General features: G+C 28.6%; 1 protein-coding gene across 3 annotated transcripts in view; it reads right to left on the bottom strand.

Moving 5' to 3' along the window:
* The window catches only part of LOC112681957 (homeobox protein Hox-D9-like), a 106,034-nt gene that overhangs the window by 58,122 nt on the left and 20,521 nt on the right, over positions 1-27,391 (bottom strand). The window contains exons 1-2 of one of the 3 annotated variants that reach the window (XM_025552342.1): positions 11,903-12,141; positions 11,651-11,847 (exon numbers count right to left, since the gene is read on the bottom strand). The exons of 1 other annotated variant lie outside the window; for it this stretch is intronic. The gene's annotated coding sequence lies outside the window, so the exon portion shown is untranslated. Of the gene's footprint in view, positions 1-11,650; positions 12,142-27,391 lie in introns of those variants that run through there. One more of the 3 variants, XM_025552341.1, reaches the window with a different exon arrangement.

The following is a 27,391-nucleotide window of genomic DNA, read 5'->3' as shown; positions in this document are numbered from 1 at the left end:
TCTTATACGCGTTACGCGCACCTTACTATGCCTACGTTGAAACCGAACGTACTACGTGTTCAATTTTATAAAGATGTAAGATTTGAGAAAACGCGACTGTATTTGTCACAAACTACAAACGCCCAACAGAAAAGAACAATAATATATTAATGATTAGGGCCCGGAATTATATGCACTAAAAACGTACGAAATATGCTTTAAAATTTATCAACTGTATTTTATATATTTTATTGAACTGTATGGAACTGTATGTTGTATTGAAATTAAATTGTATTTTGAACATTCATCTAAACTAAAAGTCACAAACTAAAATCAATTTAAACAAATCAAACGGATTTTTATAATATTTTTAAAGTTACCTGTAGAGTTACTATCGTATTGGTAATTTTAGCAAACTGTATCTTATTATAACACAAAAATCAAATTATATATTTGCACGATTCACGGAATTTACGATGGACATGCGCTAAGTAATAAATAATAATATTAATAACTTCGTAATATTTTTTTATATATATATATGCATTATATTTCAGAAAAATGCTAAAATATGCATAATAATTTGAAATGTTCCGAATATGCAAAAATATGCCAAATTTAATTTCGCATACCAACACATTAGATTAAGATTCAAATTTCTGTCTTACCTAGCTATTTTTTAGTTAAATATGCAAATGCATACAATTCCGGGCCCTATTAATGATTATTAAAAAACGCGCACTGATATTTGCATAAAACCGCAGACATTTGTGGTGTGCATTTGGTACAGCTCGCGAAACGTGCGTCGTACGCCGGAAACGTGCAATCAACAGGGCCGCGAACGACGCGACGACGTTATCTTTGGTCTCGGCGATTAGCGAAAACCGTGAAGAAACGTGTTGTTTGCTCGTTCACGATAACGTCCTTGAGCCGGAGAACACTCCGTGAACGCTCCGGCAAACACGTTTTGCGCAAAAATAATTAATAAAATAATGATCACAACGATGCCCGTCCCCAGGTTTGTACACGCGCAAAATTATTGTTTTAATACACGCAGCACGTCAAACGGTAGGAACGGTGGCTAGTACTCGTCGGGTGCAATTTTATAAAACGTTCTTAACACGATACCGAGCGGCGAGAAATGATTGCGTGCGCAGCGGGCAAATTATAGGCACTCGAGAAGAATAATGTTTTAATCGTTACATTGTACGCGTCGAGTAGGTACACATCGCAACACCTACGCGTAGGTGCAACAACCGTATTAATATCCTTTGCGGCGTACACATGATAGGTGCTGTAAAAATATAAACGCCAAACGGTCGCAGCGAAGTGCAGTTCAACCGTTTTGATTAACCTCAATGTTTATAATTTACAATGCATTCGCGAAGGAAATTCTTAAATTTCAAATATGTACGAAATGCACGTTGTATAAAAACAGGAAGTCAATTGTAAACTTGTGTATTTTGCTTTGAACAAAAAAAAATTTTACGTGGCAAAATTTTCTGGCCGATGCTATTTTATAGCACTATTATACTGTGCAGTGCACTGGTACATAATGTGCAGCAATATTTTTATGGATATAAATTAACTAATTAGTAAGAAAAAAACAGCTACTAGTTTTGCTATTATTTAGTAATTTGTTTAAAATAAAATACAAGTTAACTGTGATAAATGTTTTCCGTTTTCTAGTCAAGAAGAATTTAGTCGAAAAAAGGACTCGTTTATATATTAATCAATTGATTAATATAAGTATTAATGTAAAAATATTTATCACAATACCGACATAAGTACATAAATGCAAACGATCAATTTAATAATCTAGAATTAGGAAATTTAAATAATTCCTATACACCTAAACCAGATATTTTACAATACTTGGCATGATTAAATGTATATGCAAATTAAGGTAATATAATAATCAAAGCCATTATAAATAAAATTTGAAACAGTTTTTAAGAAAATTTCTATTACTTAAATGCATATAATTATAAATAATTAACAATATTATTATTCTGATTATACCAGAATTATATTTTGGATATTTTTCATGAGCTTGTATGTATTTATGGTGAACGATGAGCAATGCCAATGTTACACTTATAATGCAGTGGCGTATACAAGGGGGGTGTTTGGTAGATATGACACCCCCCTTGAGCCGTATCATATATTACATTATTATAGGAATATAGGTAAATCGATAATACAATATGAAATATAAAATAATGCACAATACTAATTACATATATACAGGTTAACATTATCGCGATTGCGACAATACGTGACGAAAATTATTCGTTTACGTTTTCGTGCAACACAAAACGTTTAATAATAATAGGTATTGTAGCATCGAATACTGATATTCGAATAGTCAAATATTCGAATGATTTATGGTAAAGCTATCCGAATTCGAATATACATTACATCTCTATTACAGACATTATGTATACATATTAATTAATTAAAATAAAAGTTTTAGTTTATACGTATTATATATAATATTTAATAATTATAATTAACACCCCCCTTCAGAAAATCCTAGTTACGCCACTGTTATAATGTATATATATTTATAACAGTACGGCGCCACTAAGCATAATGTATGAGTATAGTTATGTAATGGAAAAAATTGTAATTCCAAAATATTATGTGCGATTAAGCTATAAGTATCTATACTAGTCTTACTATTATCATTTACATTATAAAACAGTACGGTAGAAATAAAATACGAGAACAGAATCGCGATACAATATAGAGGTGCTTATACGAATACACCTATTCAGCTAAACAAAAACTCGTTTTTCGACACCGATTGCGTTTTAAAAAAATAATTATGTAATACCTATATAGGTACTAATACGGTGGACGAAGACTACATATACTACATATATGGTACGTAATTGATTTTCCTGATCAAAAAGTCGGAGGTGTCCGATTTACGACGACGTCCCGAGCACCCATATATAATACTACGATGGCGACGGTATGGTTTTACGACTTTGAATTTCGTGAACTGTGCGCGACACATCGTACTTAACCCCGGCGGCGGACGCGAGGAAAAGACGTAGGAACGTGTGTGACCTCTAACGAAATATTTTTCTACAAGGAATGGGCGCGATTTTCAAATGTCTCGCGTGCGCCGTTGTTAAAGACCGCGCGAACCCGACCGATATGCAAATGAACACAGCCCGTGCCCATCAGCCACATAAAATGTATTCGTATGAGCTGTGCGCATACTGTATATATTCAATAATACATATAAATATATACATAGCACGTGGATCGTTAAAAAAAAATAAAATAAAAATAAAAACGAAAAAAAAAATAACGTACACAACCCGAAAGGAAAACTCGTGTTCTTTGTTTCGTTCGGTTGACAAGTTGACAGGTTGTTAAGATTGCGTGAGCAGCCATGTTTTTTGGTTTTTATTTTATACACACACACACACACACACACACACACACGCACGCACACATACGTACGCACTTTCGTTCCATTCGTTTCCACTTTGCGGTCTTTCGAATCGTGACCGGTTTCGTGTATCAGAGCAGTATATTTTTTCCCATTACATATTTTCTCCCTTCTACGTATTATACAATATATGTAAAAGCGTATATACATATATATATATATATATACCATACGCATATAAATGATATACGGCTGAGTATTATACACGCCCTTGTGTTTTTTTTCTATTTTACGATAAATCCTATACATATTTTATATATAATTGTTGTACGAACGGTATACATATAGCAGCTTGCATAGTTTATACATACATAAAGGTACCCGTCTTTCGGGTTATATATGCGGTGTGAGGGTCCGTAAAACATTTGTTTGATTTTTATACGAGCACACACGTTCAACGGAACTTCGAAGCCCCTGATTATTTGAAGAAGGTGAATATTTGAAAATCAGGTGCAATATACCATGGTTGAAATACGACATTTCCTCCTTTTGGATTCGTACGTGCATGTGTATAAACAAAAATTGCATCATACTCATTAGTTACGGATGGCATGCAGAGTTGATACGAGTTAGATTCGTAATAATTATACATATATCTTTACGTTAAATGAAACATATACGGCAGTAGGTGCACTGAAATTATGATTATTATTTTAAACGAATGTAAAACACTGAGTATATTTTTATTTTATTTTTGAATAGAATCTAAATTTATATAATTACATTATGGGTAACATGAATCACTTAAATATATGTTTTATATAATATTTTATATTATCGATTTATCTCTGAAGGCAAAAGTATAAGTTATTACAATAAAAGTAATTTTAAACGAGTATAGAAAAAATATATTTTATTGTAATAATATTATATTGATGAATAACGCAATATAAATAACATATAATAATCTACTTAAATCTGTTTTTGTATATTATGTTTATACCTACGACTAAAATATAACTTATCTATATTATTATAATTGAAATGTAAAAATAAAAAAAATATTAACAAATAATGAGTTATTCAAACTGTAATATGATTTAACTATATAAAATAAATTAATAAATGTAAGTATATTATTATGTAAAGAACACGTAGTCGTATGTAATCCTCATGAAGATTTATTTTCCTAACATACTCAAAGTACAAGTTAAAAATAATAATTTTAAATAATTCAATAAATTGTAAAAGTATAATAGTAAGTGTGATTGACCACATTGAATCAATTCTATGTATATAACATAATATAGAATTTTAAATATTTATATGATTTATATATGCATGTATACAGTATTTAATTTATCACGAAAAAGCTCCCATGAAAAAGAAACAAAACTGACAAATAAAACAAATATGTCACCGAAACTTACATTGCAATATTCTGCAACTTATAATTTATAATCAATAATTATATAGACTGTTACAATATCTAATCTAAACTTATGTTAAACCTAACTTTTATGTTTTAGTTAGTTAAGTATCTTTGACCTAAGTATACCTATACATTGCAATGATTGATCAGTTTTGTTTAAAGCTAACTATTCTCGTTATTTTCACCGGAAACTTAATAGTAACGATTAACCGCTATATAAGTAGAAAGAATCTGCAGGATTATAATAAATTAATAACACTTTTGTTGACTGCAATCGTATTTGAATGTTAAAATATTATTACTATTTAAGTTGTACTCTCAGAGCACTTATTGTCTTTGGATGTTCTGCTCATGTTACAAACAAATAAATCTTAATCATTTATACATAATTTTTTATGGCGGTAATGATTGACGTATAGTAAACACAACACTATACTAATATTTTTAGTAAACATTTACTTTTACCAATGTATAATTTAAATCTAAACCAATTTGAAGTTCATTGTATGCGTGCATACAGGTATAAACAGTACTTAAGCATGGTCTGGGTACATAAAATATAAACATTAGTAAAAATAAAGTATTTTTTAAACCTTCTCAGGTTATATACATATCTATTACAATGTTTGAACATAATAAAATAATCGTTTGTTGAATGTAAATAACGACGTTTTCGGTGTGTGTCCGTAACAAAATTCTATTGAGTAAAAACGAGTAGCAACGGTTAACTAATAAAATATGATAATATATTTGACTCACTATATTACACTTAATATGTACAAGTATATTTTAAAAGAATGTAAATGATTAATTGTAAGAAAAAAGTTATTTTTTTAAGTTTATCATATATGTACAAATTATGTATAAATATAATTATATATATATATGTATATGTGTATAGATATTGTGGATTTTGTATATTTTTGTCAATTACAATGCTAAAATAGGAAAAGTAAAATCCAAAATTAAAAAGTTTTTAAAATTTTGAACCAATAGAAATATTATTTACAACCATTTAAATTTCTTAATAATTTAAAAATAATAATTAAAGCATGAAAAATAGCACCTCTTATATAGTTGTAAAATCAAATGCAAATGGCTTCTTAAATTTACTCCTAAATAAAAAAAAAACCTAAATCAGAAATATTAAATACTTTAAATGTCATAGTATTTTAAAGGTTTATTAGTCTATAATCATTAGTGTATAATTAACAATGATGAAAAATTAACAATTAAAAATGGTTCAAGAAATACAATTCTATAAAATGATGAAAAAATAATTAATTTTTTTAATAAGAATTGATAACATAATTCAAATACTTATGTGGTTTAAAATTCATAAATAAATATTTATATAACATATACATTATAGTATATTACAATTTAATTAATTTTAACCACTATGTAGACTATTATGTACACAAAACCAGACCACTAAAAAGTATTATGTGTTTATTACGCATTTTAAATAGCACAATAAATATTAAATGATGCACAGTTATTACTCATAAGAATATTTATTACTTATAATAATTGTTAGTATAAATAATAGTATAGTAGTAGTATATATATATAATACTAGTAGGTATATTATATTATATCAGTGAAAATTCGAACAAACCATTGAATTTTAACCGTCGACAAATGAATATTACTACACGCTTATTTATATATATTCGTATAGCCGAGAAAGTATTCCTAAAAGTTTAAGCGATATTCATAAAACAAATAGACGATATTAAAATTAAAATAAATCATGAACTTTTTATTAATTAATAACAATGTAATTAACATTATTATTTATTCTACTTAGTTTAGTGATAATTTAAAATGTTTATGTATTTGAATGTAATACAATTGATATGGATGGTACATTTAAAACGTGTTGTTTTATGTTCCAAAAATAATACGACGAACGATTGTAAATCGTAAAAATTATAGTAAACATTAAAAAAAAAAAAAAAAACGTTTTTAAACATATTATAACTAGATGTTCGGATACAGACAATTCTAAGACCATAAAAATGAAAAAGAAATAATAAAATAAATAATATTATATAGTTGCCTAATTCTATTTGTTTTCAACTTTTTTTTAATTTTTTATAACTTAAGAATACTTCTATGTACTTTTATACTTCTATTTCTAAGAATACTTAGATATGTAATACGAATTGTGCTTTATACAGTATATGGGTACTTAAGTAATACTTTGAAATTAATAAACTAATATGTACATCAATACATATACTATATATACATAATAATAATACTAGTTTTTAATTTTATTACTTTGGGACATTTAAAACTTGAAAATACGTATTTATCACGTCGGGGGTTTTTTTTTAGTTGTTGGAATGAGAAACCGCGGGACTCCCGACTTGTGTCCCTGCTGCACAACGGCATGCAAGTGGATGGTTTTTATGGCCGTGTATACAAATGGCCCCCATAAAGGACTAACCTTAAGGGTGTGCTACTCGCGTAAGGTAAAGTATATATTTATATGATATAATATGACCTCCGTCCGTTGTGTTGAAGGAAGCCTTTGCTTCCGTGTACGTGTCCTAACGGACCCCCACGATGTCGGGGATATTTTAGTGACAAAAGTACTTGTCCTTGTCACGAAAATAAGACCTTGAGCAAGAGAAAAAAGAAGGAAATAATGTATATTCTCTTGACACACGTAAAAGGCTAAACTAAAACCGATTCGCACAATCATATCAACGCTAGTCGGTTTGTTGCTGTCGCAAGAGAGTGGTTCGTGTTGAAGCTGGTGAGTACTTCTCATTTTTAATTTGTTTATGCATTTTCTCTGAGAACTTTGTAATTTAAAATATCTTAAAATCAATTATAAATTAGATATTTAATAGGGATACCTTGCATGAAATGTTCATATAGTGCTAATATAGCCTTTACTTAAATTATTTAGTATTCTTAACATAATAATGAAGTTCTATTTTGGTAATTGTTTTTAAATTAATTAAAAATATTCATTCAAACAATAATGAATAAAACATATATTTATTCGAAAATTTTACAGTTAAATTACTATGATTTAAATGCAGTGCCGTATTTAGACATTTTGCACCTCGGCGCAGAAAAAAAAAAAATTCACGCCCCTCTGAGGAGTCTGCTCATGGAAAATATAGGCGATAAACTCTCATGAACCTTTTAGATGTTCTAAAATCAATACTATTTTTGTGTAGTAGGCATGTCACTGCACACCGCACGCGATAACATAATACGCCGTATTATTATGAATAACTTATGTTTAATGACATTATCACTACAAATTTGGGAACTAATATTAGGTATATTAATATTATTCTGGATCGCTGATAGTTATATTGCTATAAATACATTAATAATATATATTAATAAATTTAATACATTAATATTAATTTATGATACTGTTATTAATAACAAAAAAAATAATAATTTCAAAATAATTTTAAAAATTCAATAATTCACAAGTGAGCAAATTTCCAACCACTAAATTTTAGCGCCCCAAAAAAACTGGTGCCCGGGATACTTGTAGCCAGTGCCCCCCCCCTAAATGCGGTCCCGTGTAAATGATTCAATAGTTTTAGATACTCAAAAATATAACAATTAATAATAATAGGTTTGAACACATACAAGATATCTAATAGGTTTTTTATCATTCTATACTACGGAAACTTTCATTGAAAAATGTTTCTATTCATTTTTATTATTTCAACTGTATTATTTTACCATATAAAGAGCAAAAAAAAAAAAAAAATACTAATGAGATCCAAACGTGATACCTTTTAATCATTTTTGGTTTAGTTGATGGAAAATTTGAAAATATCATTAAGCGAATCTCGTGGCAATCATAATTTAAGCTTTTCAAATGTTCAAAAGACAAATAGGTAAAATATAATAGCAATTTTTAAAAATGTTTATATTACTGAATAGTTTGAAACTAAAATATATTTGGCTCTATTATTACAGTATAAATGCAACGTAAAATTGTGAAATTTTTAAAAACAACTAATTGATTGATATAATTTTTACTAATTTAACGAAACGTACTCGATTAAAAAATACCAAATATCATAACACAAAAACTTTAATATAATTTAGTGTACCTATGTATAATTATTTTACGGTTATAATAAACAAGAAAAAATAAATAACAGACAAAATCAATAAAATGTTGAAATAAATAGATAAAAGACTATACCTAAGTAATTTATGAATTATTTTATAAAAAAATATGTATTTTTAAGATCTTAGCTTATATGTATTTTAAACCATTTAAAGAAAATTGAAGAATATTATACTGAGTTAAAGAAATAAAGAATAAATAATAAGATTCTTTTTAAGATTCGTTTACATGTCACAAAGATATGAATACATTTTTATTTCTCAACTAATAATATTTAATCAGTCATACTTTAAGTAAAAAAATAATTGATAAAAATGTAATATTTAAAATATTAAATTATATGTACATATTTAGAGTGACCTATCGTGATATCCCGATGGAAAAATCTTCATGATACCTATACCTAGAGCTATACATTTTTATTGCATTTTTGTTTTAGTACAGTTTAATAGAAGGATACTACATTAAACACTTTTAGACAAATTTGTATTTTCATCTCTAAACCAACTAAAAAAAATCTTTAATTTCTGTAAAATCACATGGTATACATATTACGGTAAAAATTATTTTGAAAGTGTCAATGTACTGCAATCGAAAATCTAATTATTGGTTTCATAATTAACATAAAGTAAGTTTATAAGAGAAGATGAGCGTACCCAATTATTATATTGATTACTGTAATAAATTAGTAAATATTAAATAATTAGCTTTATGACAAACATGTTCATTGATATGACAATTCGACATTGTCAACCGCAGTATAAATATGCAGATAAATAATGCAGCCATATAAATGCCTTAGTATAAAATATATTATTTTAAAATATAAAATCGGTTACCTATCTAATTTGTACTAATTTATTAACTTGTCTTTATGTCGGTTATAGTTATTCTTTTCCAAAACCTTACATTTGCTCTCATTACGAAACCAGTAATTCGATTTTAGAATGCAATACATTGAAATTTTCAAATCAACTTAAAACACTACTTATATATAGAAATGAAAAATTCAAAAGTTAAAAATCTTATTCGGTTAAAAGATAAAAAAAAATTTGACTATGTTTGATGTGTGTTATTGGACCTTCCATTAAACTGTTTTAAAACAAAAATATTTTGAAAGAGTTAATATATACAAAGGTTTTCCCATCAGAGTATTGTGATTAGCTATCGTACCGAATTCCACTAAATTGAATTTAATTACCTACTTGTCACATATAAAAAAAATATTTCAATTACTTCCAGTAAATTTTTCTCCGTATATTATTTCGATCTTAATCAAAGAAAAATGAATTGCATTTTTGTGTGATAATTTAATAATATTTTAAAATCTGATTTAAAACCGGATTTAATCTACGATAAATAATTATAAAATTATGAATTTTTTTCAACACATCTTATATGAACTTAAATATAAATTAAAATACATGCTCCTTCAGTAACAAAAGTAGAATGAATACACCTGAATATATACATAAAAGATTATTTCAAATTATTTTATTAATTCAATAGAAATATTTTTTTATATAATTATCACTTTAACCTTTTAAAATTTAACCATGCTATATCTACATATAACTTAGATACCTTAAATAGTTAAATGAATATAAAGGTACAATTTTAAATAAGTAATCTTTATTTCTAATTTCTTATTTAATCAGACCTATAAATCTAATACATTCATGGTTAATATTTTCAATTACTTCAAAGACAAAATATTTAAATACATTATATATTTTATGTTAACTTCAAAGAAAAACGATTAGACACTACGTAAAAATAACATTTAATTCATACAAATTCTGCCAAGTTAAAATAATACAGATAATAATATTTTAAAAGTGTTAAAGATTTAACCATATACACATACAGGGGCGGAACTAGGGATGGAAGACAGGGATTAATCCCCAGGCGTAAAATTTTAGAGGGTGTAATTTTTATAATCATAATAACAAATTTGATATTTTTAACTTTGTTAAATACTGTTATTAGGCTAAAACTCAATAAGTATGATTGTATATTAATTATTAGAAGAAATTCTCGAGAAGAATATTTGATTATTGGTCTATGATAGAGCGTAATTTTAACACTTTACCCGGGTGTAAAAATTCCTAGTTCCACCTCTGTACACACAATATACTTCCGTAAATCAATATATATATATATATATATATATTGTAAACCATATGCTTAAAATATATTATAGACGCACAGTTGCTGTAAATGAACTTTTATAATGCAAAGTTTTGCGTTACCAAGTACACTACATGAGTACATGTAAAGTCAAAAGTGGAATCTTAACACCTCAAAGCTCGGAAATTCGGAAAAATAGAAACGGTCCCTGAATTTCTTTGCGCGCTGAGCTCCGCTTGAAATCATGTGAAAAGATATCCGACACTTTATTAACTGTTCAAACTCTGCCGCGTGCGTCATAACGCGATACAATTTAAAACCGGCAAAAGATAAACGATAATGCGTACGGATTTACACGCGGGTGTGCGCACAGTACACGTTCAATACGTTCAGGTGTAGTACAGACACTTTGCAATTCCGTTGAAAATATGTTCGATTAATAAGATAATCGATTATTATCGTCGGGACGTGTGAAATTATTTCCAGAGCTTACACGACGACCAGTAGGTAAGGCATGCGTGAACAATATTATATGGTGAAAAAAAAAAAAAAATAAGACAGTTGAAAGACTTACGCGGTGTCGGCGACATTACGACGATGACACGTGTGTGACGAAGCTGTTCGTCCGTCACGGGTCGCCCAGTAATCGGCACGCGGAAGCGTGGTCGGAGAACGGTCACGTGCTGCGGCAGCGTTTGCCGCTACGTGTTCAAGTCGTGTTTGCGCGCGAAAACTCGCGTTCGTCGAGGGCGATAAAACGGCGGACGATCACTACGGAAGTATATCCGTATTATATTTACGTATACATAAATAAATTGTATATTACTGCAGGTGCGAGACGAGCCGGACGGTTTCCCAACAGACGTTATTCCGGTAACGATTGATATTAAATATATTTTCTGCGGTGTGATGTCGACGCACCTCCGACCCTACCTGTACATCGCGTCGTTGACGAAAGTTCTTTTAAAAAAAAACACTGACTACCACAAACGTGGTCGAAAAAATCAAATAAAAAACTACTGGAAATCAGCGCGTTTTCCCTAGGGTTGCGTTTGACTGCCGGTGGCCGGGGTCGGTCTAATGAAGATATAATATTATAAAACGGGCCGGCGCGACCGACCGCCGCCGTCCGAGCCGGGCCCGCGATCCAAGATGGCCGCCAACCAATGGCATCGCTCCCAAGCCACCACCGTCGCGTCGGCTATGCACTCGGATCCCCGACGTTATTATTATTATTATTATTATTATTATTATTATTATATCTTCGATTGAACTACGGTCGCGGTAATATTCTAGTGCATGCGGTCGATTAATATTCTGGAAAATAGTATGCGTGGGTACCTACCGTGGTATAGCGTACGTAGCGATTTAGGAAAACCTTTAAAGGCAGTATAACTACTATAAACTAATATAGTGTTTAAGAAATTAAAGATTTTCAACTCTCAAAGATTTTAATTTTTTTTTACCACAGTGCAACCGTAATTATAATTTTCTGTTTTAGATTACCATTCAATATCTAAAGGAAAAAATAATTGAAGATGGTCAACCTTTTGCATTCGTATTTAATCGTATAACGCGGTATAAAATTACTATGATATATCTATAGCGAATATCCTTTTGGGTTTCAATCATTCAGTATCTTAGTGTACCTATTCACTACGAATTAAGTGTACAAAGTAGCGTATTATTACTAGTGACCTGTAATGGTAAAGCAACTCTCACTAACTCTGTAGACTCCGCTAACCTACGATCATTACACATATGAAGTTATCGGGAGACATGTCCGAAGAGAAATCACAAATAAATTATAAATACATTTGTGATTTTTGTGTATGTATATTATTTACTGGACTACTTTTAATTTTTCGTCCACGGTAACAGAAAAAAAAAATGTGTATACGAATATATTCTACGTCTTAATTGTTGATAACGATATGCACAAACATATATAATTATATATACTGGGTTAAGTATTATATATACTAGGTTAAACTATGTACCTACATGAGTTAATATTATTGAAGTAATGCGCAATGGTAATCGGTCTTGTCATAAGAATTGTTTTGGATTTAGGCATCATAAAAATTCGGAGGTTGTAAAAATGTATAACGCTATGTTAACTACTGTTGCAGTTTAATGTATGTATATAATAACATAATGCACATGTACCTATATATACATACATGTAGGTAAAATATACATAATATGCATAAAATCCGCTCTATAAGATTATATTATTACTGGATTTAAAATCAAAGTTCCTGTATAGAAATTAATAAATATATTTATACAGTATTATTTTTACTTGCTGCAATCCTATATTTTATTGATGTACTTTAAAGTATTTTTATTCCGGAAATTTTATCGACGGAAAACATACGATAACGTACAAATTTTTGTATATATGAAGGCCATAATTATATTTCTATTTATTATGATTAATTCTTAAACTACGGAATTTAACTTTTCAGTCATACTCGAAATGTGTTATAGGTATGTATAAAAAATCATTATATCATAATAAATCATTTATTGTTGGAATTTTTATTTCACATAAGTATATACCTATATAATAAATATTCATCATGGATATATAGTATATATATATATCCATAATGAACGTGGAAGTTTAGATTTTAATAAATTTTAAAACGTTCATATAAAATGTAAAATACATAATATATTTCATTCAAATCTATATGATTAACAACGGGCCGAAGCCTACTGGTATAGATAATTAACATTATTTATAATAATAATATGTATAATTATCTTGTATAAACAATTCTTAAATAAATAATCATAACACTATAGTATGATTATAAACAATTTTTATTATAATTTATATTAAATATTATAATTATTATTACAGTTATAATAACAAAACCATAGCAAAAAGTAATCAAACAACAAACTTTCAATTCCAATTTAATTAGTTGGAAAAATATTATTACCTGTTAAGATTATTGAAATGTTTTTATAAATATATTATACACACCTACACATTTAGATGTACAGAAAATTGTTTAAATGTTTGAAAAACAGTAGGCCTCGCGTATTATATACCCATTATTTCATTGTACTCTTAAATTATGTTCCTATTATACCACACCATTAGTCAATATACCTAAACTTGAGTATACTCATACACACCAATTTATTGTTTGGTAGCTATTGCTTTCATCACGTGTACAAAATAACACTGCATGCTCCATAATATATTCAATATACGTGCTATGTCATGATTGTCATTATAGGGTTATTATTACCGCATGTACATCATAAAGGGTAGAAGACCAAGGCCCACATGCATTTGCAATTAACATATAATAATACCCATTGTAAAATGCTGGCCTCATAAAATTGTTACAAAGGTCGTGTTTACAAGTTTATAATTATATTACTTTATGCGTACGACGTACCACATATTATACAAATATGTAGGTATTCGTTGCGTTTGGGTGCAGTCAGAAATGGGAGAATATATTGATTTTGTCATAAAATAAGTACATTCATCAACCAAATAGAAACTAATAACTATATATATACACTAATAACTTATTAAATATACTTATTATTTACTCATATATACAATACAATACTCAAAAAACTAGCACGAAACAGACACCGATGGATTTTAATTAATTTCGTTAGATAAATTCGAGAAAACATTCAATTTTCAACAAAGTTTATTATCGTTGAAGCTGGTGTACATTTCGGAGATTCTCATGGAAATCTTATAGCGTATGGATAAATCATATATGTACGTCAATACACACGCTCAGAAACTATATCGTCGCTTGTAAAATATTTCATATAATATAGTTTTAATAAATAAATAATTTACGTTTTCTTTACATACTTTATAAGACACATTTCTGCAAGTTATTCATTATTGCGGGCTTTACTATAGCGAAACATTGGTAAATAATATATTATAAAATTATGCTTTTGGCGCCATAGGAGATTATGTATAATATATGCATAAACGGGGTGAAAAGTATAAACGCGAGCGCATTTCGTTTTTATAATGTGGTCGTCAAAATAAAAGTCGGTTTAAAGACGCGACATGGTACCTACCTACCGTGAAAACTTTTCGGTAATAACGGTCAACCGTTATGTGTGGTAAAATTTCCCTTAGTAATTTTTAGCTTTTTTTTTTTTTTGTTCGTTCCGTTTAATAGCAATAACAACGACGAGCGGGAGTATTATGCGAAAAGTTTTGCACGTATACATCATCGCAGAGGGCCGTAAATAATTCTCAGGCTAAATAACGACAAATATTAATAACATCCAGTCGTAAAAAGACAAACTGATGGGGGAAAAATCTCAACAAAAACGTCAGAAACAAGACGGAGGTATATACTACTTGTACCCACGTGTATAGTAGATATATTCATAATTTGTGTTCTATGCAAAGATAGCACAGAAAATACGAGTAGAATAGACACAAAACTGGTTCAGGAAAAAATACAACGAGTGAAGTGCATAATGACTTATATATTACACGTAATTTTGTATTTTGAGATATTGAATATTAGTGTTATTTAGAGGGAAATTCCTACTTAAAAATTCTAAGGAAAATACTAATACTTATGAGGAATAAAAGAGTCACACTGAAATTATTAAAATACAGCCAACTGTGTTGTTATTGATTGTTTACCAAAATTATCGGGTAATCGAATAAAATAAATGTTATCAAGTTCAATCAATGAAACACAGTTTCAGAGTAACAAATAATTTTTCTACAGCCGAAATCTTTTGTTTTATTAAATTTCACGACCGACGGAAATAGCTATAAACTAGATACTAATACACTAAAAGAGGGGTCCGCAACCTTTTCATTAGAAAGAGCCAAATTTTTTTTAATAAATTATAAGACCATAGCGTCCAAAGAGCCGCACTTTGTTTGAATAAAATATTTTTTTTAGTCGTACGATTAAAAAAAAATTATTTAAATACAATTTTTATATAAAGAAAAACGTTTTGATGTTGCAGCCTATTCTAAAAAACCGCATGCTGCTCTAGAGCTGCAGGTTGCCCACTAAAACAACATAATATTACGACGAGTGGTAGGAGCCGTGTAAGGGTATACCTACGTCGACGACCAATGATAAAAAGATACGACGGAAATCCTACGGGACTTGGATTAAAGATAAATATCTTACGGTTCGCGGAAACAATGAATTTATGGTCGAACGCTACGATGTTTCATGTTTCTAATCAGCATTCGACTCGTAGAAGAAAAAAAACGAACCGCTTCATATTTCAAGGGGTAAAATGGATTTTTACCGCGATCGAATATTTTTTTAGTTTTATATTAAGATAAACCATCTATATAATAACAAACGCATAATAAGAATTTATTTGATATATTCGAATGTTCAAAAATCAAATCGAAGCGTTTCAACGCGATTGAACGTTACGAAACGTTCAAACGTTGCAAGAATACAGACAATTATCTAGATAAGTAAAAATTTTATCTTAGATAAGTAATTAAATAACTTAGCGTTATTTATCTATATAAGACAAAAGATGACAAAAAATCTATCTAGATAAGTCCCAACACTGTAAATAACGTCCCATTTCAACGTCATTGTTAAAAGTTTGAATTATAACACCTAATATATTTTATACAACATGTATGTGACCTAAATAATGTTACAACATATATGTGCATAAGACCCGTTTTAAGATATGTTTAAAAACTAATATTTCAAACTAAACTATTGTTATTTCTGTATAAAATATAAAAATTATTTTTAGGTTTCAATTTGTGAAAAGTATATATTATATATTTGTCTTTTAGTTTTCACGCTTTTTTGGAGCACCGATAATTATATATTTTATATAATGAAGTTTTTATTAGCTTTTATTAGTATTAAAACGAAAAATTAAAATACTGAATAAATTATAAACAGAAACGAACGCCGGAAAAAATTTCGGGGAGATTTTAAAAATATGTAAAATGTAACGTGTTGAAATACCATGCTTTATTACTTTATATATAATATTTATATTTTTATATATTTTATTTACAAGTCTCATGAGAAACTTTGAAGTAACTATTAAAGTTATCGGCCCGGTCATTTTTTTATAACATTTGTTCTGATATTTCGGAGGAGAGGAACCCTCAACCCCACTGCGTTCATACTTGACTATAAATATTATTATAAACACTTTTTAAAGTTCTACATGCTAACATATTTTTAGGGTGCATATCAGAATAAATTAAACTCTAGTTTCCCCGTATATATTATGTGTTTTTTACTTTTCATGCGGAATAATCTAATCAATAGATATTTACTTTATAATTCGATCATTAATTTTTAACAAAGCTTATGATAACTTATTCTACTATCTTACAACAATGCAAACGTCTGAGACTGGGTCGTTTTTAAAATATATAATATGATCACATCCATTTGGTTGATTTATTGTATTTATCAGCATTTAAGATTTCCTATTAAATAAAAGTACAATATATTTATACGTATTCGATATAAAAACTAAGTATATGTTTGTACTGTAATATATAGGCTACATTGTATAATGTATATAATATATACTTTACCATTTAGAATATATGACATAAATGTGCGCTTAAATAGTTTTTCTTTATTTATACACGAATGGATTTTATTACTATTTACAGGTGTACATATACACAGTATGAAAGTATTGTAGCTTACAACTTATTCCATACGAAATAGGAATATTTCCATTGTTACGCTGCATACCAGCTATATAACTAAATGCTTTTGAACATTTTATATTTTAGAATAATAATCTGTGTATGAATACGTGTGTTTGAAGTTGCGAGCTACATTGTCGGTAATACTCGTGTACGCATTGTAATCTAAATGACAAAATATATCTATTCAATTGAATAGATTTTTCTTGTTGTGATTAATGTACTGTAAAATCAATAAATGTCAAATTTTCACGAACATGTATTGCAATCAACATTCAAGAAGATTTACAGGGTTTCTATACATTTTTTTTAATCATTTCATCTCAAATAGTAATATAGAAACCATTTAGGTAAGGTAAGTTTTTGTTATAATTAAATTTAACAATTCCTTCATATAATATTAAATATTATGCATGTAATTACTTTGTCACTCCATTATAATAAAACGACTTTTTCTAAGGTTTATGAAAAATGCATTTCAGTAACACAGTAACATAAACAAACACGTATAAATTTTGTCTGGATATTTACACTCAGTATTTAGTATTTGCAAATGAGAAAAGTAATAAAAAACCAATTACTTTAATAGAAAATGACATGCAATGTGTAAACTACCAATCATGTTTGAATTATTATGCATACACGAGTTCAGCAAGGATGGGCTTCACTGTTTTTTACACTGATAATTTAGCCATGTTTAAAAATAAGTCTGTAATTATTATTATGATCTATTTTTCTTAAATAAATAATGCGTCTAATCTTTCTGTTACTACTTATGCATAGCTATTTGAAGGTAAAAAAAAAAAATGAAATCAATTTTAAAGGTAAAATGTTTTCTTGTCCTCATATAAAAAATGGAAACTTTTTTTTACTCATACTCTCGCTCTATAATATCAACTCGTTGATCAATAACTTGAATATATAAAGTATTTTCCAGTAATCAAAAATTACATAGAAACCACTTCAGAATAATTAATAATAATTCCAGAACAATAAAACGTTTGGTATTTTTAAATGTTTCATAAATATGCATAAATCGATCTTTACGCGTTGAAAGCCCTTATTCTGTTATTAGACTTGTCATGCTTAAACATATATTGTTTTCTATTTATTGCATGTTAGTTGTATAGTTTATAAAATTTATAATTTAACTTATAAATGGATTATCGTATACTACTCGTATATGGGTATAAATATATTATAATATACTATAGTATATGTGTATTTATAAGTATACTCGTGTACAATATGTACATTTATTTATATAGATATATTTTAAACGAGGTGGCTTATGTAGTTAATGCCTATACCGCTTAGTGTATGTTTGATAGATTTCAACAGGCTTTTTAACAGGAATTTTAACGTCTTTTATTTAAAATTTACGACTAGACCATTTGTTGTAATATAATATACGATGTGCTTATAATAATATGTAATACACTATATGTATTTTAAATAATCAATACAGCGGATAAATTATCAGTTCACAAACAATAATCATTTTTTAGATAATTAAATACAATGGAAAGTAATAAGCCTAAATGTGTTTCAACATTATGATATACCTATACGTTGTATATAAAATCCAATCGATGAGATCGATGAGCTTTACGGCGTATGTGACTTCAATCTTTCAATTATTTTTCTAAATAATGTTTAGTTTTTAATTTTAGGGGTTCAACTTCCCCTCCTCATTGCCAAAACCCCAGATAGTGAATAAATAGATTTAAATTAAAATAATTATTATCTACATATATCAAACTCTCCCCATAAACCATCTTTACCTACGCCCTTGGACATATGCTTGCTCAACGTGTAGTATTTATTGTATTTCTTAGTATTAACTAAGCATACTAGTATACTATATATTGTTTATTTTTTATTTTAAATGTATATACATTTATAATAATACAAAAAATAATAATAGATAATAAAAAAATAATAGAAACACGTGTAGGTAAAAAATGATATTATATACTTGTAAAATATACTATATGCAAATGTAGTAAATACTCGTGTGGCTTGCTTGAATTACATAACATTTCGTTGCTTTTCGCCCCGTGCTGGCAAAGACGGTAAATCAAGGTCTTTTATGACTTGTTTCTTTTCATCCGTGTTATAGTAATAACGGCACTGGCGCAGCGTTTTAATTATGATATTTATGCGACTCGACGCGTTTTATATTCGTACACAACATCGACCTACAGTATACAATATGTATTCGTTAATGTCGGGAAATAAACTACTTCGTTATTACAATGTACAAGGACTCTCCGTACGCGGACAGCTCCTGGAGCGTGTAAAAATTAAATTTTTATCGCGAGCTGAATATAATATCCACGCAAAAACATACGAAAACTATAGAATAATTTGATTAAACAGACAACTGCTGGTCATGTTTTAATTAAATTTTGGGCTAACACAATCAAAATTTAATATTTTGTAGTAAAAAAAAATACGTGATTTTTCATCAAATACGTGTAATACGACAGTATACCGTCAATAGCCACATCAATGTTGCTTGTTCATTATGAATATAAATGCGGCTGAACAAGTATATATTTTATCGTTCTCATAAGAGAGTATAATACGTAATATTATAATGTTCTCAACGTTTATGTATGAATTAGTATACGGTTAATAAATTATTTTAATAAAAAAATGTAATAATAGTGCGGTGGTTAATAGATTTATGTAGCAGTTAGATAGGTATACCTAAGAATTATTCAAAAGTACATAAAATGATGTGACTATTTTTTAATTTGATTATATTATAATCGATTCCTGCTATTTTATACTAAAATATTCATTATGCTATTTATATTATTTAATTTGCCAATATTATCATATTATTTTATTCAAGTTCATATGATAGTTTATTGATTGTAATATGTAATTAAAATATTTTATTTAGTATTATTTACCTACATGCAACTAACATTTAATCTTTTTATAGTTAAAAACGAGCAGGTTAAATATTTATTTTTCCTGTATAAAAAGAGGGTAGTTTTATTTGAAAAATTATGGTTTCTACATTTTGTTAATGATTATTAAATAAATATTAGGCATAAGATAGAAATTATAAAATAACTGAAAGCAAAAAATAATTGGTCATGTCATGCATATAGTAACTTATACAAAACTACCGTGACATCATATTCATATGAATTATTTACTGGTATTGGAAATTCAAAAACTAATTAAATTGTATACTTTACATATATTTACAACATTACAATTCATTTGTACCACATTATTGTTTTATTGTGAAAATAATTGCTCAAATGCGTGCACGTGTACGATTTAAACGTAATGCCCGTGCGAACGAGTCATTAAATGTATTGCAGTTAAAATTTATAAACACAAAAAAATACATCAACGCTTAATTTATTGATAAAATAGTTGTTATGATGTATACATTGTACAGTGTATATATACTGCAATTTTTAGAATAACAATGAAGTCAAGAGCTGATAGTTTTTTATTGACACACCAGCAAACGACAATTTTTCAATAAAATAGTTAAATTATGCTCTAATGTAATCTATGACTTAAAAGTTCGTAAGACAGTCATCTTGGTTATGCTTTTTGTGTTGTGTTTTTATTAAATGTAAATATGGAAGGAATACTTATAGAAGCACAATTATAGGTATACACGATTGTTTCAAAATAAAATGTTTTTTTCGTGAGAATTTAATTTAAAAAAAATAAATATGATATAAAATACTTATACTCGTATTTAATTCCATATTTATAAAATATTTTTATTGTATACTTATACTATTCTTTCGTCAAGAATTTAAGATAGTTTTTTGACATTAATTTTTTCTGAAGAATAAAATATATGATAGAGCGAACTTGATGTACTATACCAGGGGTGGTAACCTTTTGAACCACATGGGCCAATTTTTTTTTCAAATGTTTATCAAGGGCCACAAACAATTTTTTTACATATGATAAATACTAATAATTGTATTGCTATTATATTTGATTATTTTGCATAGAAATATGAGTGTAAAAAATACGAATTTTTTTGGAAAAAATTGCTTTTAAGAAAAAATTTTAATTTTTTGACAAATTAAACATAATGGATTACCTTTGTTTTTGACGAAAAAGTATAAATCAACTCAAGAATTATTAAAAAAATGATGTTCATCACATATTATTCTTTTTTTTATTCGCCATATTGTTTGGATTTACTTGTAAAATGAAACTATTACAAACGCAGTCACACGTACGGGCGTAATACTAATTGCTACAAACGCAAAGTAACTATGACCCCATAGATTAAATATATTAGATACATATGTATTGAATACATAGATTAAATATATTTAAAATTTTAATTTTTAAATATATATAAGTATATTTAATTTATCCTATGACAAAGTAGTGCAGCCATCATTATCTTCGACTCCGATTGGATAATAATAACAATTTCATAGATTAAACTAACTATATAACTATATAGAATAAACATAACTATTAACGATTAGATTAGATTTTATAAATAAAGAAAAGAGAATTGAATAGTATTGAAAATTGTATGAACAATTTTATTGAACAAAAATAAAACACAAAAATTAACCACCTTTGTGCGGGCCATAAAAAATTGCTTCGCGGGCCGCGGGTTGCCACTGTACTATACATATATACGGATTAGGTCAAAATAACTCTAATGTCACTCTGGCCATAGTTGAAGTTATAGGATCGTTTTTATTCGTCATTGAACACAGACAACTTTGGAAACAACAGCGGCCATTAGTATCGATTAGGATTCTAATTTTACATTGAATACTATCTGACGAATATATCGATATACTGTTATCGTCATAACTTATAATTCGTACGCATCAAAACCTTTAATTAGTATACGGGATTCAAATTTTAACAAATGTATGCTGTCGTCGAGTCCGAAAAAGTTCGTCCGTCCCGTTGTCAAAGACAGTTTGGGAGCACCTCCTGCCGGGTCACCTACCCGGTAAATGAATTTTGAGTGGAAATCCTTCAGCAAAACATCGGATTTCTTAGCCAAACGTTGGTTAAATAACAACTCGAACGGACCGAGAGCCGTTTTGTCATTGCAGAGGGATGATAACTTAATGGTTTCATTTGGTCCGCCCCGGTAAGACGTACGAACCGCTTCTGGGCATCGCGTACACTTTCGCTCAAATTTGTACAACGATGTGTACACACCGGACGTTTGCGCGCACGTGTCTCGTGCGGCGAATGGCGCCCGACCGCGTATTGTGCTCGAGTCGGGTTATCGTATCCGTTTAGCCGCGGTCGCGTGAAGATTGATGGCTTTTGCCGCGTCCATAAAATGTGTACCGTACGTTGTGTGCGTACGATGAACGCGCAAAGTTTTTCTCCGACGCGAACATAATGCGTTCGCATATTACATATTGTTATACACGGACGTAACATAAGTATACCTATAAATATTTATATAAAAAAAAAACACTGGATTTTCTCATATTTTTTTTTTTTTTTTTTAGACGTGCGTTATTTTTGTTCCCTCCGTGCACGTAAACCTTTTTTTTTTTTATTACACCCATATACAGCCGTATAGACACTTTGTACGGATATATATATATATTATATTCGGTATTTGCGTGCGTTGTGTCGTTTATGACATTTTTTTTGGATTAAACTATGCGTGCGTGCATATCATTACGGAATGTACGTATATATTATTAATTGCCACTTTTATACTTTCCCCAACTGAATATTTTATAAGTAGGTAGCGCCTATTCACTTATTTTTGTAACAGTGTCTCTTTTGCAAATCTCACTTATGTACTGCAAGACGACTTCATATTAATGATGAGAAAATTCCGGATTTTTCCGGATAAGTTGGATTCTAGATTGTTTCTCTGATTCCAGCTTTCCGATTTAGAAACATTGAATAAGGATTGTTTAATGCATTAGTTGTATTAAAGTAATCATAAATATATATTTTTATCAATTCAATAAATGGAATTCATACGTTAAAAAAAAAAATTCAGTTATCGAACATATTAAACAAAATATCAAAACAATAATACATCATGCAGATTCAACAATATAAATTTAATTAACTACAAAAATCCGAAATCCGAATTTTTTGTATTTTTAAAGAATCCAGATTTATATCATACCACTATATCTTGTACTCAAGAAATATGTCGTTATTATAACAGTTAGTCGTTAAATAATTTTACTTAATATTAGTAAAATAAAAATGTTATTAAAAAATGTACAGAACTAGGTACACCATATTTCATGAGTCAATTATATAACATAAATATAAGCGTGGTTCGTTCCCCGAAGATTGGTTATTCGAATGCGAACCCAGACTCGTTTTTATGTGATCGTCTCGCACTTAAACTAACTCTTAACATTGTATCAAATATATCTCTTTATTCCTTCTCAGATGATATATATATATATATATTGTGCAGTATGGTTTTTTTTTTATTATTATTTTTTTTTTATCAGATAAATACGAGAAATTCGCTAGTTTCATAAATAAAAATGTCAGTTAAACTAACGCATATACATTTATATAAATATTACATATATATACCGAATAAAGTTGCTGCCCCTACCCTGGGGAGCGATTGGGATACTTACCAATTTCGTCGGAGAACCCTTGTGGAGGTTCCCTTCCCGTTGCTGTCGAACACACGACCACTTTCGTCTTGTAAATATACACAATTTGCCGCAACTATGTCGAGGACGATCGTTTTAAAAGCTAAGTCATTACCACGGTTTTATGTACAATAAAAGTCAATATTGATGCACGCGCGTCCCCCTCCGATGGTCACCCCCTTTGCTGTAAGTTTATCGTTTAAATAAATATATATTTGTATATACGAGTGGATGTTAATATATAAGATATGTGTGTGTGTGTGCGTGTGTGTGTGTGTGTGTGTGTGTGTGTGTGTGTGTGTATACGGAAATCCTATAAAACGAGCGGACAGCAATCAATTGATACCGTTTAATGTATATTTATACATGTATATTGGTTTTTTATGTAGCTACAATTTTCCCTCGACAATGTATACGCATACACGAGATATAATACCCGATTACTGTTCCGATAATAGTAATAAGCGCGTTGTACTGTTTTAACTGTTATATTATATAATATTGTGGCCTAGCGAGTAAATTACACAGTTGTTCAATCAAGTTTACTGTCCAAGATCAATCTTTTCGTTTTTTTCTTATTGGGAATACATGCTTTTATAACTGTTTCTTAAAATTATACTTGTATAGTTGTATGCTATAAAACTTGTCCTTCGACATTTCAAACTTATTTTTGTTATATGCGTATCTTATATGTAATTATAGGTTTTTGAGAGAAAATAGCTTCATCCATATAAATCTCCAAATTTCTTTATTGTTAAGTTGTATTTATAATTATAAAAATTATGTACATAATATGTAATATCATATATTCCTACAACTAAGTATAAATAACATTTTGTAAAGTATTTCATAACCATAGTTAGAAAATAATAATTCAAGAAGTCCAAATCTAAATTTGATCAATGGCACCGAATGAAATTGAAACCACCAATTCAAATAATTAAATTTACGCATTCCAATTCACTCCACCCATTCAAACAATAATTGTTGCAATAATTATGTTAATATTTTTTTTAAAAATTTGTAATAATTAAAGATACTATATAACATTTAATTATTAAATATACTATTTTAAATAGAAAATAATTGTCAAGTAATATATAAATTAATTTTAATTTTTTAATGATCATTTTTATTTTTATTTAATATTCTAATATTCTAGGCAGTTCAATTGAACTACCTGGAGTATACTGGAGTACCTGGAGTAGTATGGCGCCACTGAATTTGATTATCTATTTCTACATAATTCTATGTTGTATAATATTTTAATCTAATATGAAATTCACATAAACATAGACCTACTACAAATTTATAGGAAATAGGAACCGGTAAAATAAGAGAATTTAAAATTAACAATAAAAATTGAATATCCGAGTGTTAAAAACTGTATAATTTGAATTATCCTGCAGTATATATAATTCTGGTTTCTTAAGACACCCATGTAACTTGTAGCATATTGTAGACTATACATAATACACTACACGAAATTGAATAAATAATGCATTACGGTCACTTCGAATTCATTCTTTATACGTTATTTTTTTATTTATTATTTTTTCTTTTTCAGAAACCATACGCTGAACATTAACTTTTGGCACACCTGCAGATGTATCGGATCACACGAATGGTTTCACGAGTATTGTCGACATTTGCACACACACACACACACACATACACAGTACCTACTTCCAATACCAATGCATATGCAAAAGTTAATTTTTCACATACAATGCTTTACGTAAAATGCATTCCCGACAATTCTTTATATTTATATATATATATATATATATATATATATAATTCACACCGAAGGGAACGAGAGTTCTAACAATTTTTCATGCGTTTTTTCCTCGTCACGCACCCATACTTATAAATATTATACTTACACTAGAATTACGTATACAATAGAAGTGTATTGTATAATATGTACGCGTGAAGAAACTTGATATTTTTCAAGACGCATTTTTCCTCGCATGACTTCATTTGCGGCCATAATGGAACCGCTATGACGAGACCAGGGAGAAACGGGCGCGAAAAATAAAACTAGCAACTACCTACCTGTGTACCTATACCTACGTTTTACTACATATAACCACTTGAATGCCATTTTATCCCCCATATCCCTCCCTTTTCGACCCTCTAAATTCCCCGGAACAATACATAGAGACGGCAACAAATTTATCGAGTGAGACATCATTTTTTTTCCATTTATTTAACACAATAATAGTTAAGTTTCCATTGTGTCGCCACTACTGTACATAGACTATATAATAAATGCATATATATATATATATAATCTGCTTGTGAAATACTACTTTGCACACGTCTCGTATCTTATTATTTTTCACTCAACGTTATTCATAACTATATACGAGTATGTAAATTTATTATATACATCACGTAATGGTTTTTATTATTCTAGGGAGTCTATGGTCCCCTTCTTCTTGACAGCACTCCTTTTTCACTATTCTCAACTTTATTTATCCTCTCAAGTCTTTGATCGTTTTGTTTTTAATTCTAAAACTGGAGTACTTTGCCTTATTTTAATTTACACGAGGGCTCGTTTCATTATATTTTATTCTCTCGAATATGCCTACTCTTTACGGCTAAATAAAAGTGAACACCAAAATAGGTTACGACGTTGCATTTTTACGGAACAACGATGAGAACATAGTTTTCTAAAATAGATATTTGCCGATATGTATAGTACCTATATATATATAATACCAATGTATTATATGATTTTTATTATTTATAATATAATAATTAGTATTATAATTCTGTAATACTATTTTACTAACTAAAATCATATAAATAAATACATATAAATTATGTTTTATTATATTTTATAAGTATATATATATAAGTCAATATATTGTATTTTTACAATATATCTAGTATTATGGTATGTAATTATTTTTAATTTGATATCAACAAATGTTACTCAACATCATTTAGCGTAAACTCGTAAGGCGGACCAATATTCAAA

The sequence above is a fragment of the Sipha flava genome, unplaced genomic scaffold, assembly GCF_003268045.1.
Source record: "Sipha flava isolate LNK unplaced genomic scaffold, YSA_version1 1_pilon_pilon, whole genome shotgun sequence".
In the NCBI taxonomy this organism is placed as follows: Eukaryota; Metazoa; Arthropoda; class Insecta; order Hemiptera; family Aphididae; genus Sipha; species Sipha flava.
This window is presented reverse-complemented; position numbering and strand designations above follow the sequence as displayed.